We start from the raw sequence: 14,185 nt of genomic DNA, 5'->3' as shown, positions 1-14,185 counted from the left end.
AAAAAAAAGAAAAATTAAAAAAGACATATCAACAAAAACCTAAGGCAAACGGTCAAAATTCAAAGAAGGAATGAAAAATGAGAGCTTCCAGCAGGGAAAAAAAGAAAAAAAAAAAAGAAGCATTCTATCTATCAGCAATTTAAAGAGATACCAAATTACCAGCATTCTTTACCTAACAATACTCCATTTGAGCAGAGATCCATACAGTTAATAGAAATTGTATTTCCAGATGTTTCTAAAGGAAATTCTAATTGTATTTTAATATAAAGAAAGCTATTTGGGCAACAGAAACCAAACCCGTAATATTTTAGGAATACTTAACTTTGTAACAATGCCAAAATAGTGTTTGCACTTTTCTATTTGAGGTCTTTAAGGAAATACAGGACACCTAACATTCACCCCGAGGATTCCCTAGAATCTAACATCTACCAGGCTTCACAAATGACAGGAAATTTCCTGCTGGAGTATGTTTTATATTTGCAATGTCACTGCTACTTGACATGCCTGGCCAATGTCAAAGATGCCTTTTTCTTATATCCCTTGAAATTGCATCTGTGATGCAATATGCAAAGTATCTATAAAAGGACCAAACTTCATTAAACCAGAATGGTAAAGAATTTTGAGATGTATGCACACATTTAACAATAGAGGGAACAGGACACAAGCCAGCTTCTTTGAGCGGGATGGACAAAAGTACAGGGCAAAAGAGAAACAAAGGAAGTAAAGAGAATATCTCTATAACTTTTAAAGGCTGAAGTATCGGTACTGTCTAACCAATATATCAGCCTACCTTTCACCAGTGTTCCATGGCTTCCAGATCAGACGAGCTGCTCCAGTGGGCAGCTGCTCTAGTTCAAGGACTGCTCCTAAATGCTTCAGTATGATTTATGGTGCAGCATCATACGAAATAATCCGGGGGTTACTTCCCTGTCATCATCACCTTGGCTATGACATCTGATCCCACTAAATTCTGTGAAAATAAACTGAGTTAAAAATAAATAGGATATTCTATCATTCCAAGGGTTTAAATTACCTGTATTATCTCACAGACCCCTAGTCTCTTAAATTGGTTCATCTGTACAGTACATTTGAATAATTTGATGAATTGTTTCTTGATCATAGGAGGATTTACCAGTTTTTAAAATCTTATGGCTAATAGTCAGATTTGGGTACTCTAGCAGAAATATACGCAAGTTGTTCTTATGAAATTCCTTATATTTAGATCGAGGGAAGACGTACCACTCTGTTGCTGCCAGTTTGCCCTACTCTTTGAGGCCAATTGAAATGTTGACTGCATTGGAACCAGAATTATTCAAGAAATAACATCTATTTCAGAGTTGAGAACAGAAATATAAAGTCCAATCTGTAGATATTCATCCTGGATCAGTCATTGCTTCTCTTCATAAATGCAGGTGCTATTGCTTTTTCTAGCTGATCTATCCCCCCTGGAAGACACAGCAAACCTGCAGCCCAGTGATCATAGAATCATGGAATTTTTAAGATTGGAAAAGACCTCTAAGATCATCAGGTCCAACCATTAACGCAGAACCATCAAGTCAACTACTAAACCATGTCCCTGTTGTCACTAAATGTTATTATGTCACTAGGCGAGGGGTGGTGCCTCAGGCTCTGCAGGTGTTTTGCCGGGGCTCAGCCCTGAGATTTGCTGGCTGGCTCAGTCAGCACCTGCCAAGTTCTGCCTGAGACTTTGCTGCTGCTTGGCTTGGCTGTAAAAAGTCATTCTTCGTATGACAATAACACCTGTCAAACTCACCATATAGAGTACAATCAGAGTGATGCAGACTTTCAGAGAAAAGAGGAAAAAATAAGGTGTTAGAAAACCTGTTAGAAAAACACATAAAAATCACTCCAAGTAGATCCTAGTGTGAAGACACAGAAAGCATTGACTTCAACACCATCTTGCTCTTGGCAAAGGGTTCAGGATGCCTATTTCTCATTGTACATCCCCAAACAGACCCCACTATCAACCTTAGAACAAAAGAGCAGCAGTATGAGGAACATAACACCTGGAAAAGTGTTAGATGCCTGAACATACACATAGCAATATAAACTTTTCTGCACAGCAACATTCGTTCTTTTTTTTATTTATTTCTCTTAGATCTGCATTACCAATAGTTATTTTATTAGAATGTTTAGGTTCCATTATACAAATTCTTCACTTATATATAAGTTTTTTTGACTGGAGCAAAACTTTGAATATAAACACAGGCAAAAGAGATTTTCCAACTCAAATAGACATTAACTAAAACATCTCTTGTGTCGGGTAACCTGTTGGGATCTGTAAAGCAGTATTGTATTAAACAACTGTTTTCGACACAGAGATCAGCTGGAACCAGAAATTTATTTACAGATTATTCCAACATGTATTACAAAAATCTCAGACTAAAATAAGGATACAAATCAAATGGTTCAAAGAAATGCAGATGTATGGTGTGACTCAGCCAGCCCCAAACTTCCCAGCTCAAACCTTTACTCCAGCTTTTTGAAGTCATCATTTATGAGCTTCTGGTTCAATACCAACAGAGCAAATATGGCTAGATTGAGTCACTTAGCAAATTGATAAAATTATTCTTTTTATTGTCAGGTATTGTCTTGACATGAAAAAGCACAATGTTCTTAACATTAGAGCATATTGGAAAATGTTTGCATTGATAGGTAATAGGTAATCTCAAATAAAATCAACTTTCTCTGAAGTGAACATAAACTGTGAACTTTCCCCATCACCTTTCACCTTTTCAATCTCCTTCAGATAAATCCTGAACTTTGTTTACATACCATAATTGAATTGAAGGCAAGTCCCTTTTTCATATAAAAACACATCTCCTGGGAGCAATCAATAAGTAATCAATTACAAAGATTAGTGTTAGTTCACCTCTTACATGACATGAATCCTTACACAAACCCAGTGCTTGAGATCAATACAATCTCTCCTCCTTCTCTCCCTGTAATTCCCAAAAGAGATTAGCAAGACAGATTCTCATAAAAAATGGTTAGCAAAATAGCAGTGAGTATGCAGTTGCATTTTTCCTCAACAATAATCTTTAGAAAAACAAACCTTTCAGCTGGGAAGCCTTAAAATACAAATCCACTTATAGGAAAGGAAACCTCAAGGTCTCCTCTTCCAGCAGAGGTCACATTCAGCATTCAAGCAATGACAGCCAGGATTTGTCCCAATGGCTTGAGCTTAAACTAGAAAATGTGGCACTAAAAATACCAGCCTATCTCAAAATCAAACCTCATAATTTCACTCCTGGATACCCTTGACATTCCGCTTTGTTGCATCCTTCTGTTTTCAAAACATGAATTATGGCACCTACCAGCTGTGTAGCACATCACACCTGACGATTTTACCTGCCTCAAGACAGGGCACAGTCAGATGCCTGCCAGCAGCTCAGTGGGCTTGGCCAAGGGCTATCTGCCCCATGCACATCCAGAGACCTTGCAGGTGCCCCCTCTCACACACCTGCCCCTCTGCTCCCTCACAGGTACAATGAATGTCTCCTCTCCCTCTGCTGCAGTTGCGTAAGTATGTTTCATCATAAAGGGGGACTGCATAGCTCCCACAGTCATGATCACCTTCCAATTCCAAAAACTGAAACAAGCATAGGGGTGGAAACTCTGGGGATAGCAAACTGACAGCAGCAAAGGTGAAAAAATGATCCTGTCTGCCTGGCAGTGAAATCAGTAGAGGACAATTTCTCTGTCCTTGTTGTGCTACAGTGGAACAGGATAATTATTTAGCATCAGATTAGGGGCTTTACAGTAATGTCATGATTTGCAGCTATTTTAATGTGCCTAAGATAACCATTAGACTGGAAAAAATTAATAATTAAGTGTAGTGGCATAAACTCCACTGAAGACACTTTTGTTTGAGCTGTGAGCTCCAGTTATGAGCTGGAAGTTCAACTACTTGAGTTTTCAAGAGTGCAAAGCTCCAAGAAGTAACAATTGCATTGTAAAGAGCAATGATACCCCTGTAAGAAGGGAACGTGCTAACAGGGCAAAAAACCACTGCCTCAGATCCTTCACTAGTGAAAGAGCACAGTTGCATTGATTTCAGCAATCTCTTTTGTTTAGCTACAGCCATTTACATCAGCCTTGAAAGCTGTCAATATGATTAACACCTCTTAATTTCTTGAAGGCTGATTGATTTTCATGTGGTTTGTAACTACTGAAAACTGCAGAAGCCGAAGCTGCTCTTTGTGGCATCCGACCTTAGATCTGTTTTCAGGACTTATTTAATCAAAGATCACTGCACAATGCATCCATCTAAAATCTGTCAATCCTAACATCAGTGATGCTAGGAGTCAAACAGTATACAATAAAAAAATAGTAATTGTAGGTACACTGGTGATTTTGTGTCAATGTCATTGTACATAGGCTTTTGAAGAGAAACTCCATAGAAGCAGCAATATTTTTAGAGCACAAGGACTGAAGATAGAGGGAGCTGTGTGAAGCACATGGAAAGAAAGCAATGCTAATAAAGTTATAAATAGGAAGGTAAGTGCTCACTGGACAGTTTCACTGTTAAGATTTACAAAGAAAGTTAAGCATCTTCATATCCAAAAAAGCAGGTGATTCAGACATGTGACTGCAGATGATTTTCAGTACTATTTAATTATGTCTATAACATTAATTCCGTAATCCACATCTTAGAATATTTAAAAAATTCTGAGCAAGAGGGTTTACTGTATATAGGTTTTTTCATTCTTTTTATGATTTTAGAATTCATTTTCCTCATTACATCTAGGATCATTACAGTACAAACAATCCTATGTTATATTTATCTCTGATAAGATTCCCGAGATTTTGTATAAATCGGGATTCTCTTTATGTGACAGATGCCACAAACACAGGATGCCGTTTGATAATCTCTTGCTCTAGAAAATGATCATTACAGCAGCTTTCAACTGCACTCAAATAATAAGTGAATATTTTTAAAGAGAAAAATAAAACTTACAGGAGACATTTGTCCTCAAGGATTTGTAACAGCTTATCAAAATGTCTTCTGTGTCCCGCTAGTCCTCATTACCCATGAGAATGCCTTTAAAATCTTGATGGGAAAGAAAATGTGCAAAGGGCATCCATGATGAGGATTAAATATGCTCAGCCCAAACCTTTGGAATTAATTTCAGAAGCTTAAATAACAGGCAATTCAATGATGTGAGGACTGAAAGGTGGAAATTACCTGATCTGTAGTCTACATTGTAAGGTAAAACTAAAAGGTTCTGTGGTAAGCCAGACTGAGTTTTCTTCCAGGTAGCATCCGAAGTCTTCCACACCAGATGATTCTGTTTCTCAGACAGAAAATAAACCAACTCAGACCCTGAAGCACATTTCATTTCAAATTGGCTGGTAATTAAAAAGTGAAATATATACACAAACCAGCCCATATGGGCACCACTGTTATTACAGTATTAACTGCTTCCCCAATCCAATTTATTTATACTGAATGAGAATTCATTGATCCTCAAGAGCTTATTAACATGAGAACAAATCAAATGATGAGTTAATTAACCCAAACACTGTTAAGATTTCCAGATTGCAGTTTCTAGTCTAGCTGGAATTAATTTTCTGAGCAGAGAGTTGTTAATGACAGATCACAAGTTTAAATGAAAGAGAGGTTTCCCCAAAGCTTCAGAAATATGGAAATACAAATGCCACATCCATAAATGCCCATTATAATCAGTACCTTGCAATTCTGGCATTCACCCAGTATTTTGTGTTATTTAAACAAAACAGATATCTTAATTAACCTATTTCCAGTCTCCCTAACACGAAGTTAACCTTCAGTATTGTAAAATGTGAACACAATGCACACCAACACAGAAACATACTGGTGGCTATTTCAGAGATTGCAGTATCTGGACGAGACTGTTCCCACAAATATAGGTTTAAAAGGACCTGTGCCTCTGACAGGAATCAGCAGAGACCCAGCCAAGCTTTCCTAGCCACACCATGCATAGGAAAGGAAAGCAATGTTTTCAGCTCCAGATACAACAGGCTTTACCAGAAAATGCACTCTCCTTTTGACACAGGGACCCAAATTCAGTTCCCATCACTGCCATATCCCTATCTCTCAATCTGCACAAGTCTGACTAAACAGTGGCATTTAGCATAAGGTCACCCTCTGCATCCCAGATTTTCTTTGCAATGCAATTCTACTTTTCCTAGCATGTTTTTTAAGCTTAGGAAAAGGTTTCTCTACAATCTACGAAAGATAGAAAAATATTATGAAATAGTCAGTCAAGGACAAGTTGTGTTGCTTTTATCAGGCTTCGCAAAGAGCACAGTGCTAGATATCAAAGAGCACTGTGAACAAAATTATGTTTTTAATCAATGAAAATTTTAATATTTTTCAGTTACCTGTAAAAGAAAAAAACCTATTTGTTCTGTTTTAACCTTTAAAAATAATAAAATTATTTCCCAAAGGTAAAATGTTCAATTCAAATCAACCATTTTAAACCTTATTAACTTCAAAATTGGAACACTACAGCTAGCTTTCTTTCCCTCTGCCTCCCCTAAAAACTTGATGAAGTGACCCTCAGCTCACCAAATCCAAATTTGTGTTTCTTTATTAGGAAAATGCCACCTTCACTCAGTACCACTGCCAATTTCCTTGAAAATCTGGTTTTAAATGTCACATAAGGAGCTGATGAATGCTGAGCTCCACAGAGTGGGCTGAGCAGCTGAGATCTTCCCAGAGAGACAAAGATGTCTGTGTATCATATGCCTGTTTTCATCCAAACCTCCTGGTTCTCTGCCTCTCCCTCTCTTGAGCCTTATTAGTAGAACTTCTAGATCATCTTTAGTATTACCTGACAGTCAAGTTTCTGTACATGATTTTTTCCTCATTCAGACTGTCAAGAAAAAAGGAGGCAACATTGAGACCTTCAAATCCATCGTGCTCGGAGGAGCTTAAAAGCAGGGGTATATAGTCCACTCTGATTACATTTATCATTAAATCAGTGGAGCAAATTCTAAGAGAATAATGTGAATAACAACAGAACTAGTATGATTCAAACAACTAAGAGAGTGTAATGAATGTGCTCAACCCCCTTAACCAAACTAAAAATACTTTGGTACAGACTCCAAAAAGGTAAAGGCCTGAGCTATAGTCAGGCCAAGAACTCCTCCAGAAAACCCAGAAAGGGGCAGTGACCCAATGAGCATCATGCATATGAGCTTAAAACACTCTGGTCAACACATGAATAACAGATGTTTTTTCCAAGACTCACAAAGAAAGTTTTGGGTACAAGGGGTCTCATGCATACCCTTCCGGTGCAATTTAACTGTTAGCCAACCACTTTATCCCAAAAATATGACAGCTTTAGAGAGCCTTCTTGGAGCTCTCCCTGCACAGCACTGTGGATGCATGGTGATAGTCTCACTTACAGTTGGGACACCTCTCAAGTTTGAGATTTCTTATCTGAGACTAAGAGATCCTTCCTTAACCAAGGCAGAGGGACACCTTATTCACAACAGATCCTTGGTAAGCTGCTGATAACATGCTAAATCAACACTAATGAAATCTATGGATTTCTTCTATTAGATATAAACCATTTTCCAAGTTAAAGACTAAGATTGAACCTAGCTTCACCTAAGCTCCATCAGGAGTTTAGAAAGCAAGAGAGTCCACTCTGAACCTTGTGACTCAATAGAATAGTGTCCTTTACCCTTTTGTGTCTTCAATTTCTATGTAGTTTATTCTAAATCAGTTATAACTTAATTTTTCTTTGTGCATTTAGTCCATTTAGTAAGCAATAGAGTGCACCTTGCCATGGAATTTTGTTAAGTCACACTTTTACAAATTCGTAGTAAAATAACTTTTGTTAATAACATTGATGCAGATTGAGTGACCGTAAAGCACTCATTCACAATACGAAGAAAACTTGACCGAGAGCAAATTAAAAACAGACAAAATTAGTGAAGTTTCTTTTTGTCAATAGATACTCAAAACAGCATTTAGCCTTTCAGAGGAAAGTTTTTTATGCATGTGTTAACTCTTCTGTGGTTAACTGACTTCATTTTTCACAGCTATTCCTCTAGCACCTTTATTAAACACTCAAATGAAAAGTGGATGTCATGCAAGGTCAGCATTTCCATACCAGAAGCCACCCCTGATCTTTCCTTCTCAGTTTTAGAGGATTTCTGTAGATCATAGGAAGGGCATAAGATTACCATAAGATTTTAATGATCCAAGGAGGTGGTCAGGTGTGAAAACTGATGCAAGTGCTCCACCGTGGAGTAACCACTGTCATGTAGCACCAATGGTAAATGTCACTAATGAGATGGCTTGTAGGTGCCTGGATTTTGCACATCTGATGTGCACAGCCTGTGATGAAGAGGTTTGGAGGTCATTGCTGCTCAACTAAGTGCCTGTGTCCCATTAGACATGTAACAGGGAGACAGACAGGTGGAATGAGTTGCTTTAACTTTAAAATCACCCCCCACTTCATTTTACATCTGGTATTTTCATTGGTCCTTTCTTCCAGTGAGACAAATGGATAGAGTTGGCGTTTGTCTGAAAAGCAGGAGACTGGAAAAAATAATGTATAACTCATCTGAAAGTTTTAAATACTGGTAGATTTGAAAGAAAGGAGAAACCAAACACAGCTTAATAAGCACCAAGATAACAAAGCATGTTAACAATAGCAAGACTTACAGCCCAGTAAGAGAAGATCTAAAGGCAGAAGAATACAGTACCAAATCTCCAAGATCCTCTTGTTCATTCTTCATGCATTTCTGGGGCAATGAGATTACTTCCAATTAGTCTTAATCTGACTCTATTGGACAAAAGCTCATTAATTGGACACTTCTAGTTTAGTTTAATCAAGAGAAAACTAATTTGCAGACTGTGAAATGTTTCCTTGATGTAAGCCAAAATACCACAAGTAGGGGGACATGTAGAATTTTCTTCAAAATGCATTTTTGATTCAAATTAAAATGCCTATGGAGAACTACTGAAAATTTTCTGAGTTCTGCTGCTAAATAAAAACAAATGTGAATTCCCCAGCATCAAAACAGCTTCAGTTTCTTCTTCTGCCTCATGGCAGAAAATAATTGCCAAACTTCAACCCTTATATACTTTACTGGTAAAGAATCTTTTCAAACTATAATAGCAGGTGTCAGTGGGATAGTAGTACCTGATCAGGCCTCCTTCAACCTGGTGGCTGCTTCTTAGTAATACTGTAATGACTTCCCTATAAAACTTTTTCTTTTTAAAAGCATTAAGCAGGTCATAGATACAGTAACTCTAAACAGACATTGCTTCACTGAAGGAAGGCCAAATAAGAAGCTTGTCCAATACCACCAGAGGGTGTTGCTCAAGGGGTCTATCTATTCCTCAGTGTGGTATTGAATATCATCAAACATTTAAATAATTCTTGTTACAAATGAGTGACAGTCCAGTGGGGAATTATTTCATAGATCTAGGAAGACCAAATTGATTGTATCCCTCTTGAAGAACATTAATAGCTGCTATCGAAATACGATGTGCTCTGAAAAATGCCAGCACAATGTTAGTCTCTGTTTACAGTTGTTTTGTTTGAGAATTTTTGGCACCTGAACTACACTATTCATAATAAAATGTTCATGTGTTATGTGCCCCAGGACTAGGCATGCATAAGGATACAGAGAAGACTACGGGACTACTGTTGGCCCTTCCAGCAGACTTCTTTCGCCCCAGCACTTTTGCCATTTTATAGTAAAAAACTACCTTGATGGCTGTGATACCACCACAGACGGAGTGCTTTTGCTAGTAGCAGCCATCCATAAGGCATGTGAAGTCCCCAGAGCCACAAGCCTTCATGATTAAATCCTGTGGGAAGGAGTGCAGGTGTACTTTTCTCAAGAGATAATTAAGTGGTGTAGCAGCAGACATCTCTGATAGTGACTGCAAAACATAACATGCATAACAAGAACTGGCTTTTAACAGACTTTGGAGATTGCAGGAATTGATGTGTTATTTGCGCTTCTGCGCATGAATTCCACTATTTCCCTACCCAGAAGGTGAAATAACAAGATAGAATGCAAGCTGCAGAACAAAGACATTAAGCAATCAAAGAGGATGAATAATCCTTTGACCTGTTATGTTTTGCAATTAACCTATGTTGCTAATAGATGACTGGATTGTCTCTCTGGCACTACATGTTGGAAGAAAAAAAACACAACTGCTTTTCTTCATAAAACACATGCATGATGCATACTTTGCATGCAAACTTATGGCATTGAAGAATATTTCCAATAAAAAGAAGGAATAATATCTTCACAAGATCTTTTAGGATTTCTGGTTTCAGGTTAAGAATAACCAAGCTGACTTGGATAAAATTGTCAACATGCACATTTGATTTAACTTATCTTTTTTATCTAAGCTACATAAACTCAGTTATTTTATCCCCTTAACTCCAGCCTTATGCCCCAATAGAAATACAGGGAAAGTGTGCAGGCAAAATCATCACTGCTTCTAGTCAAGACAAAGTGCTCTGTTGATAAGAGCTTACAAGGGAAATGATTCCCAGGCTTGAGGTCTTGCAAACCATAAGTTACTGAGGAAAAACTTGTTGCTTCTCTGTTGTCATAGTAATGTTGATCCAAATTACTATTAGACAATCCCTGTTTCTGACGGGGGCATTATAAGTCAAGCTTAACTGCACGGTGTAGCCACAAGTCCTCTGCTGCTTTAAGTACACGCAAAGAGTTCAATCCCATGGGTTTTTGGCACTTTCATTTCTGATTGATAAACTGTGAGAATATAGATATTTTATGAAATTTTGCTACGAGAATACTGAACCAGTCAAACAACACTTGCAAAAATAAAGCTAAAATATTATAGGAACATATGTTCTAGCTGTGTGAGTACTGGCACAGGAAAACCCTTATAAGCTGGACTAAGAACAGGAAAGTACAAAAACAAATTCCAAGGTTGGTACTTCGGCAGAGAAAAAACTCATCCCCTCTGCATAGTGTCTAACTGGCATCCAGCCTATCCCATACCAGATGAGGTCAGCTTAACAAATGCATGAGTACAGGAATAGCTGATAAGATATGTAATTATAGTATTTATGCTTTTGTTAATCATGTCAGTATCATTAGTTGTTATTTCCCAGATCAAAGGCCTATAATCTGTTTCTCACAACATTTTAACACTATGTTGAAATATTTTTAGAGCTAATCATAAATGTTATCCTACTAAATCAATGTTGAAACTTCTAGCCATAATGCAAGGAGCTATACATACATAGATGAATTTCTTCCTTTGGAAAATCATATTCAATCTTGAAAGTTTATCAAAATCTTCTGGCATATATTACCTAGAAGAGCTTAGATCTAATTAGTAGAATAAATTGTGAGGTATTATCTTCTCTTATTTAATATTTGGCTAGTGACTTCTCATGCTGCTAAGAGAGGTCCATGATGGAGTGGAATGTCTCTTCAGGAAATTAGGAATAGTATCTCTTTTGGATATTATGAAAAAAGTCTTTACTCTGAGAGTGCTGAGGCACTGGAACATGTTGCCCAGAGAAGTTGCGGATGTCCCATCCCTGGAGGTGTTCAAAGCTAGGTTGAATGGAGCTCTGAGTAACTTGATGTAGTGAAAGGTGTTGGAACTTGATAATTTAAGCTCCTTTCCAACCAAATCATTCTATGATTCAGAAGTGTCTGTACATGTTGGGCACTTGTCTGGGAAGTTAGCAGTTCACCCATTAGGAAGTGGATGCCTTCCAAGCTTTCTGACTACAGCGCAGAAGGAACATTGATTTTCTGCAGTTCATATATTTTCGAAAGGTAATATTTTGAAGGTATGTTCATATATATGTTTGGAATTTTTTTTCCAAGGGTTAAATTATACTATTATTTACCCAGAATTCACATTCTATTGATAACTTCTATCCTTTACAAGTTAAAAATATTTAATTTCAGTAAACAGGGAATAGAAGAGCTATCTAAAAATAACTCAAAAGCTTTATAATAAGTAGGTCACACTTCTGAACTTATAGGCTCTATGGTCTTTTCTCCAGTACATTGAGTGTTAACAATTCTGGGAAATGTGTGCATTTCTTATTTGATACCAAACCTTTATCTTGGTAATTTACCATAACCAGGAACTAGAGAATGAGGCATTTTCATGATATGCACAAAGGTTTTGACTTGAATTAAAAAATGGCCTCAATTTAAACTTACCTCCCTGTAAGTCACACTTAAATCAAAACCTGTCCATAGTCACTTCAGAGCTAGAGAGATTTCCAGGTGAAGGATGGATCTCTCAAAGGCCAACTGAGGTAGAATCTTCAACCAGCTTTGTCACCCTTGACATGCACCTCAGGACAATGACATGGCATCCATCAGCTACTGCAGGGTGTACTCTGGGAACTACAGCCACCAGCATAAATTACAGCAGGTCACAGAGAAACTTCAGCAGCTGCAGCATGAGGATCAATAAGTGTCTTCATGACAACTGTAGATAATAAATGCAATTCTATACTTGCAGAATTATTCCTTGGTTAATAGAGAGGTTAAAAAAAAAAAGTGAGAGTGTCAACATATATCTAAATATTCAGAAACTAAAGGCACGACAGTCCAGACTTACAATGAGATCATTCTTGTTCTCAGAGTCCAATGGAAAGCAGTAGCTGACACTGCACACTTAACAGTGGGAGCTGTCAGACCATTTCCAAGTGAAAGGGAGCAATCTCCAGGACACTGCCCATCACTTTAAGTCGAATTATCATCTTACAGTTAAGTTGTATTATTCCTGAGGTTTAGCCCATGACTATGTTTTAGGAAGAAAAAAAATTTCTGATGGGTCAAAATATACAGCTTATCATGGCAACTAAATCTCACTATGGAGATACACAGGAAAATAGTCAACACATTCAGCCTGTGCTTTCAGCCAACTAGAATGACCAAGAAATGTGCCAACAGCTTACTTAAAATAAAATGGGAAAAATAAAATACCAACACAGAATTATGCATCAATCCCAGAAGAAATTTCAAGTCAATTCAGAGTAGTACATTTGGTCTTCTGATTTTTTCCCCAAATTTCATGCAGCTGCTTCACACAGCATGTCTAAAGGGCTGTCAGGAAGCTGGTATAAGGCTGGATTCACAGTCCTCAATATCAGATATATTACTCGATGGGGAATATCTGCCTGTACATGTTGCAGTCTCCCTGTTGCTGCAATTAAACAAATTTTCAGTGTTAAATTGTGCTCACAGGGCTGAATTCAGGAGTTCAGAAGTCTTTCTACTATGTGTAAAGGATTTTAGGCTAAGCGTTTTGACCCTCACTTTTCAAAAATATTTCAAGGGCTGATTACTAATCAAGTACTGGATATTTACAAATGAGCTGTTTGAAAATCTAGCCTTTTATTCCTGTGTAGCTCTAGAATTTTAGCTCTTCTGAACATCTGGTTTACTACAGGGATCTATTTTCATTTTCCTCATGTAGCCAGTGTATTTTCACTCAAGATCAAAATTTAAAATTGATATGTTTTGTTGAGTGCTTACCAGACCGGTATCTCATATCCCAGAAGTAATATTGACCTCTTCCAGGGCTGCATTTTCTGTCTGCACAGCATGTTTCTCATGACTTTTGCTTTGTAAATGAGCACTGATATTGCTTGTCATTACTATGATTCTTCCCTATAGAATGACTTTCAAAACAGGTAAAGGAAATCTTCCCTGCAGACAAGAGACCCGCAGCTGGCTGAGAAGAGGAACATTTTTAATTTAGCCCTGTAAGTGGTAAATTTCCTTGCACTTCTTTCTTGCAGCATAGACAGTGCAGTGATAAGAACCATTCCAGAAATCCAGAGCCTCAACTTCACTGCACCAGTGTGGGATTTCACAGAATTTATGCCAAGCTGGTTGAGTTACTGGCAGCCCAGCAGTTACTGTAGAAAAGCATTCAAGACGAGAGGACAAAAAAATTATGCAGTACAGAAAATCTCTCTGTAGTTTAAAGCTAATGTTTTGATTTAACTTCAATTCGCATGAGAAGAAACTTTTTGTTAAGTACCAGTAGAGTCAACGGAGTGACTCCACTATAATAATTCAGCCTTTTAGTTTCCAGGTAGCAACAATTTCTCATGTGTTCCTATGATAAATAGTACTATCCCAGTGATGAATATTAGGGCAAAACTGAGGAGCTAAACCAGCATAT

General features: G+C 37.6%; 1 long non-coding RNA gene across 3 annotated transcripts; it reads left to right on the top strand.

Annotated features, from left to right (window-relative positions):
- Nucleotides 1-3,580: 3,580 nt before the first annotated feature.
- Nucleotides 3,581-13,761, top strand: LOC113953781. Of its 3 annotated transcripts, none has more exons than XR_003530015.1 (3): nt 3,581-3,668; nt 4,402-4,521; nt 13,672-13,761. It is a non-coding gene; the product is annotated as an uncharacterized LOC113953781 (long non-coding RNA). The 3 variants fall into 3 exon arrangements; XR_003530017.1 differs by lacking the exon at nt 13,672-13,761 and adding an exon at nt 8,609-8,875; XR_003530016.1 differs by lacking the exon at nt 13,672-13,761 and adding an exon at nt 6,881-6,916.
- Nucleotides 13,762-14,185: the final 424 nt, after the last annotated feature.

The sequence above is a fragment of the Corapipo altera genome, unplaced genomic scaffold, assembly GCF_003945725.1.
Source record: "Corapipo altera isolate COAL_440 unplaced genomic scaffold, ASM394572v1 2c, whole genome shotgun sequence".
In the NCBI taxonomy this organism is placed as follows: domain Eukaryota; kingdom Metazoa; phylum Chordata; class Aves; order Passeriformes; family Pipridae; genus Corapipo; species Corapipo altera.
Note: the sequence above shows the minus strand (reverse complement) of the source record. Positions and strands in the feature narration are given on the sequence as shown.